Genomic DNA, 6,701 nt, shown 5'->3' with positions numbered 1-6,701 from the left:
ATATTTGTGGTTTTAGCAAATGGTGTTTGCCCAAGTGAAATAGATGACTATGTCTTCAGAGAGCACTGCTCAGGAGACTGATGCAATAAAGAATAGAGCACATTAGTTAGCAATGAGATTAACGTTTACAGACCAGAAGATGTTTTTCTGTGTCCAAGATTGTTCAGCAAGAATGCTCAGAAAGCCACTATCGTGGGGAAAAGGGGATATAGAGTTGAAGCCCAGCAAGAAGAGGCTGGATTGAACCTGGTCTTCTGCCACTCTCTTCCTAAGAGTGTAATCTCTAAGTTACTGCATAATGAGCACTTTCACTACTCTGGGAGAAAGACTGATAAGTAGGCTGGAGTAGAAATCTGCAAACATGTTCTGGAAAAGTCTACTATCCATCTGAAACACATTCAAAGTAAAGAAATGAAGGTGTTGGGAAGTTTAACATTAATATCTTTGACTTCTACAGATTTTAGGCACCTACAGGATTAGACAACAGCTGAACAGGGATTTAAAGGATCTAACTGTTGGGTTTAGTCACCTAAATCCCACATTAGCATCTAAGGCCTTTTGTGTATGTAGGCCTTGGTCCAATAGTGCCTCTTGCTGAGGAATAGTGTAATGTTCTTTGTTAATAGTAACAGCGAGGAGAACAAATGCAATGCAAAGATACATTTTTTTACCCTACACGGATGTAAAGAGAAGATAATGTATTTTCCAATCAGGCAAATAGAGTTTAATCTCAAACTTTATATCATCTGTTGTGCATAGCTTGCTATTTTCTCGGGCCAACTAAAACAGAATGGAGAAGTCCTCCAATCAGTTTCGCAATCAGGTTAACAGAACAGTCTTTATTCTTCACATTAGCAAAATTCTTACAAACTCTGTTAAAACTAGTTTGTTGTTTCTTCAATTTTGTGTGAGTCAGGAACACAAAAAATCAGTCTCTAAATAAATCTCGGAAACTAGTACAAACAAAGTGAGTCCGTAGGGCAAAGCACTTGTAAAACAGCCAGATAGAACAAACAAGTAGAATTAATTTTTGCATAAAGTAACCCTGCTTTAAAGTTCACTAAACTTAGCAGTATGATTTGGAGAAACTCCCCTTATGTTAGTTCTAGTGAAATAAAATAACGGACAGACAAACATCTTAACATCAAAACGAATTGCTAAGATTGTGTTTCTCTTAAGTTTCATGTGTTCTTTTTCAGAAGGGTCATCTACCTTCTTGCTGTTTACCAATATCTGACCAATTATGAAAATTTAATATAGGTGGAAGGACAAATAGATGATATATATTAGTGTTAATCTTTCCATCAGCTTTTCCCTGAGTTCCTTCAGCCTCCAAAACCTGATTGATTACATAGTCATTTTCCAGTTTCCATTTGGAAATTTGGTCATCAGAGTCCAACATACAACATACATTCTTTGCAGGGAATAAATACCCAGGCTAGTGTGTAATTCAGCACTCAGCTGCATTTTGAAAACACAGTCATTGGGTTTGGATGCCTAAGAATAATATATTTCTATTTATCTAGGAACGTTTTTAAAAGTCTGAGATCAGTCAAGGCATCACAAAAGGATCCTAGAAACTAAATAAGTTAGGATCAGGGACATAACTCCAGACAGTTGAAGTTCAATGAGATGTATCCCTTTTATTTGCCTGTTATCTGTTTCAGTGAACAGAGGCCACAAAAAAAGTACTAGAGTTTTTGCTATCCTTTCCTTAACTATGAAAATACTGTTTTAGAAAATTTTGCTACAATTTTTTATACAGAAGTTTCTACAGATCCCTCTTGTGTCTGAGGAAGGGGTCTTTCCTAGTGTTTCAAACTGATGGCATTTCGCAAAATAAATAAATAAACTGTAAGTTTAAAATAAAACTGTCCATTAGGAAATAGAAAACATTTCAGTAAACACTTTTACTGTTTTTTCCTGAACAAATGCATCCACTGCATGAATAAAGCAAGAGGAGCACAGATTATTTCCAGGAACAGCACAGCAAGGATAACATGTATAGTCCGTGTTGGAAACACCTTGATGAAATATTTCTCTCAAAGGGTCTTTTCTTTAACTTTATTGAGCACATCTGCCCTGAAGATTATTCTTCCTTCAGTTAAACATACTCTGGATAAAATACAAATAAGGAATACTGGATTAGTCAAATTGCATAAATTTTCAAGTAACATTTTGCAGGAAATTGTTTTTAAACAGTCAGGCTAACTAATAAACTTTCGGGACATTGTTTTCTCACTTGCCCTATAACTCCTGCTCTTCCAAATAAAACGGCATTCCTTGTTCCTGTGTGGCTGAAATGTACATTTCATTCGAGAAAACCAATTTATTTTCTGGAAATGCTGGGCATATGTATTTGAGCACATTCCTGATATTTGTACCCAGGTACGTGCCAAGTCTATTAAATAGTAGAATAGTGTCTTTTGCTTTTTCTGGAATTTGCAAATAGTAGGCATTTGTCATCTCTTATAACCCCACGCCTCCCTACAACTGTCATAGTGGAAAAGAAAACATATTAAAAGATGCATCTGTGCAAGTTAACTTTAAAACAACTTCTAAGCCCACAGTTATAAAAATGGAAAATATATTTCTCTCTGAAGAAAAACTGCAAGTTAGCTAATCAGTCCTTAGCCTCAGGGATTCGAAGGTGTCACCTGTGGCTTTTCCCTTTCATGCATAAAGCCAGCCTTCCAAAAATAGCAGAGATGCAGGCCATAAACCATAGTGCGACTCCTTTCCACCTTTCCAGCTGCATGTTCAGGGTTATCTGCTCTCCAGGGCAGTAACACTCAGACTAGCTCTAAATAATCTTGTTTCAGCATCTGAATCACTCTAGGCTCGGTAGCACTGTGCTTGGCAAAATCTATTTAACTCATGTATCAAAAAGGCAGCCAAGGACATTTTGCAGTTTGAAACACTTCCTTTTCTATCTCCATCATCACTCACAGGATTTTTAAAGAGACATTAGTAAAAACAGGTTGTGTTAACCTCCCCATGCATTGGACAGATGAAAAAAATGCTTCTAGATTTAAAGGGCAACAAGATCCTGTCTCATTTTTCTTTGTCCTAAGATGGATGTTGACTTTTAATTTCTGTTTTGAATTGCCATATCAGATCCATACCTGATCTCAGAATCAGGGTAGAGATTCTGGTTTTGTCGTTATCAGTGATACTTACCTCACCTCCATTTGGGCTGCTTGTGGCTGGCCTCCAATTCAGCTTGTTGCTGGCTTTTACAAGTCAGTGCAGGAAAGCTGCACCTCTGGGTGATTCATCCTCGGTGTCTAACACTAGAGAGACAAATCAGCACCTGAAGCTCACAAAACACAAGCCCACAGTGCATATTTCAGACATAACTAACTAACTTTCCACATATTTCGATCAGGCCTTGTTCCACCCAGCCATATCATCAGCAGCCGCCATGGCCTGTGTGGAGAACAGCCCCTTGCTGAAGCCTGGAGGGCCGATCTCTGGCTTTCAGCCATCACATCCTCAGGGCAGAAGTTTCTAGAAAATCTGCTTCTTCCCTGCTACTCACCTTCAGCATTTTCTGTTGTTAGGAGGGAAGACGTGCCAGTGCCTTCACATCTGCCTTCCCTCTGAGCTTGTGTATGCTGGGTTACCATAACCCTGAGGAACAGAGAGTCTGAGCTGAACATGGCACCAAGACAGGGTCTCACCAGCTTACACCACACCTGGCAACAGCAGATCAGGCCACGAAAGCCCCATGTACTCTTCCAAGGGTTTCCCTGGATCCCCAGGTCTTTCCAAAGACAAGGAGCAGGGTGCACTAGCTGGATCTGCCTATGGGCACCAGAGCAGTGAGGCGTTGCTTCATTGCACCACATTGTCTGTCTGCCCTGCATGGTACGAAAATGATGAAATAAAATTATTTACTAGGACGGTTTATTGAACACATTTCTCTTTGACATCAGTGAGCACCAAAGGATAAGAGTGGAACACAACTCATTCTCCTTGAATGTCAATTGAAAATCATTATTTAAAAAAATAAGAGGAACAAAGCAGGTAAGCCAGATCCCTGTCCCACAGACTCTTTGCTGCATATGACCATTTTGCACAGCACAAGGCTTTCTTCCTGAATGCAGGCAATGTGACAGGGGGCTGTTTCACTTCAAGGAAAGCAGAGGCATCCCATGACAGAAATTAGAAAGTCTGAGGAAGGAATGAAAACCAAAAGAATATTTGAGGTTGCAAGATGGGCTAAGCATGGAGTGGGAATTTGCTGCCCAGCACATTCTCACATCAAAGCACCACTGTTTGCTTTGCGCAATCACACAGCAAACATGATGTTTGCACGTTTTTGCTGTGGCATACCTTTCCTTTGCATTGAAACAAGGCTTTGCTCCTTTAGCAAATGTAGAGATAAGTCTTCTCTTCCTCTCTTCCTCCCTTCCTACTTTCCTCCCCTCATCCATCAAAAAAATTGCCATCTGACCAAATTCTTTGAATGTTCAAAAGCATGAAACAGTAAATGTCAGAGATTGGGCTTTCCATCTGTTTATACTGGAGCCAAATCCCAGCACTTTCAAACACCATGTCCAAACGTAGATTTCAGATATAAAGAGTATGATTGCTAGACTGGAGCTTCCACTTCACTTCAAACACACTCCTTCAGCACTTACATGCATATCATTTTTTCAAATGAAATTAGAAGATTGCTGTGATCTTAAGAGAAAAGAAACTCCAAAGAGAAACAATCCTGGTCTCATTGGTGTGCTTTACATTTTTAATGAATCTAAAACAATACAAGTCTTCTTTCTGTGGTTTATTTTCAGTAGACACTTGCTTCCATGTAGATGGACTAATAACACTCAAGATGTATCTTCGTATGTGTCTGAGGACATTCCACGGAAGTCAGATGATTTGGAAGGTATAAAATTCAGAAGCTGATTGACCTGAAGAGAACATTAAAGTAAACTGTCAGGGCTACTTCCAGTCGTTTTGAGATGCCAGAATTGATCTGAAGTCAGTGGACTTATGAAAAAGTAAAGCAGATGAAGACTTTGAAGACTCTTCCTTCCTGGCCTGGGCACAAAAAGTAACAACAATACTTGTTTTATGTCTAACTTGTTCTAATACTTGTCACTGCCAGCAGTGGAAGAGAATCACATAGTAAAATTTCTCTGTTGTACTCTGTTGTAATACCACAGAGTTTTCAAAAGCAGACATTTTTATTCACACCGATACCATCTATTCTCATGCTGTTTGCCCAAAACCTTTAGGATGAGTGATCATTCAGTGACTACTATATTCAACCTTCCAGCTGTTCCTCAGGGCTCTTTACATTTCTGGCTTTCATAATCTGGATTTTTTTCAAACACATTAAGAGCATTTTTTTCTTCCTTCTTAGTTTAATTATCTAAAAATCTCCCAGTCATGACTGAATTTGATATGGCTGAGCATAGCTGTGCATTGCCAGCCCAAGTCAACAAAAATGTATTTCATCAAGTCAATAATCAGCCTACAGTGTTCAAAGGTCTATGTCACCCCAGAAGTGTTCAGTTGTGAACCTTCCAAAATACTGCTCTTATTAGATTCAGTAGGGTATGCTGTAGATAACTGCTACAGCTATATGAAGAATCTAGTTATTAAGTATTCACATTTACTTCATTCTCGATGTTTAAAACAATAGATTAATTATATTTGCAAAAAGAGAGTTAAAAGTCATAAAGGTATATAAAAATAATTGAAAAAAAAATAGATTTAAAATAAAAGATGCAAGATTCAGGTGTTCTAATCACAATAATATTGTTACTTGGAATATCTGAATACCAGGAATGCCATAAATATGAATTTGTGCAGTTTAAATGTATTTGTAGTGGTTATTCAACAAGTCACAACCTGGCAATTTCTCACATCATTCAACATGCAGACACAGGTAGAACTAACAAAAAAAATATGGTTACCATCTGATGTAATTCTGTTGCTCTGAAATTGATAAAGAGACAATTATTTAGACAGATAAATCATCTTTCTGTCGTGTATATGCATTGTGTCTAGATCAAGAAGCCTTACATTTTGTCTGAGGACTTCAAGCATCACCATGGTAAAAAATAACCATATATTACTATTTTAGCCTGTCATCGTCTAGGTATCACTATAATTTATTACTTATGGTGTGATGAAGGTTAAAACTATAACAGGGAGGAAAAAAAAAATAGAATTAGTTGTAATTTATTTCTTATTTTGCATCTATGTATTATAGAAGAAGTTCTTACCTATGAGAGTGGTTGTACTATCATTTCTGGAGAAAAGAAATTTATTTCTTGCTGAAAGATTCAAAATTGCAATACCCGCCATCCACCTCCTCCACAAAAAATTGTATTTCCAACTAGAGACAAATAAATTCCCTATAGATTGTTTCAAGCAAATCCCTCATTTTCTGCCTTTTTGCTAAACTCCTGGTTGGAGTGTTTTGTCTGTTGATATCCATGTGAAAGGACTATAGGTCCCTAAAGGGATCTTTAAAGGTCATCTAGTCCAACTATGCTAACAGATAAAGCACAGATCTATTAGAGACAGGGAAAAGACAAACAATCTACAGAAATGAAATGAAAGTTCACTCTCTCTGCCATCTCCTGAGCCCAGTTATTAGAAAAAGTTAGAAAAGCGATACAAAAAGTTAACTGGCAGGGTTTTTTTTTCACACCTAAGGCTCCTTGGTTGCAGAGGAGGAA

The 6,701-nt window shown here is 37.9% G+C and overlaps 1 long non-coding RNA gene across 1 annotated transcript; it reads right to left on the bottom strand.

The window, feature by feature from the left end:
* Positions 1 to 705: 705 nt before the first annotated feature.
* LOC112530658 lies at positions 706 to 6,465 on the bottom strand. Its single transcript, XR_003072442.3, has 4 exons — positions 6,243 to 6,465; positions 3,542 to 4,919; positions 3,181 to 3,293; positions 706 to 2,115 (listed from the first exon to the last, which is right to left on the bottom strand). It is a non-coding gene; the product is annotated as an uncharacterized LOC112530658 (long non-coding RNA).
* Positions 6,466 to 6,701: the final 236 nt, after the last annotated feature.

Source organism: Gallus gallus, chromosome Z (genome assembly GCF_016699485.2).
Source record: "Gallus gallus isolate bGalGal1 chromosome Z, bGalGal1.mat.broiler.GRCg7b, whole genome shotgun sequence".
NCBI lineage: Eukaryota > Metazoa > Chordata > Aves > Galliformes > Phasianidae > Gallus > Gallus gallus.
The sequence above is the reverse complement of the archived record's forward strand: the minus strand, read 5'-3'. Positions and strand labels throughout refer to the sequence as shown.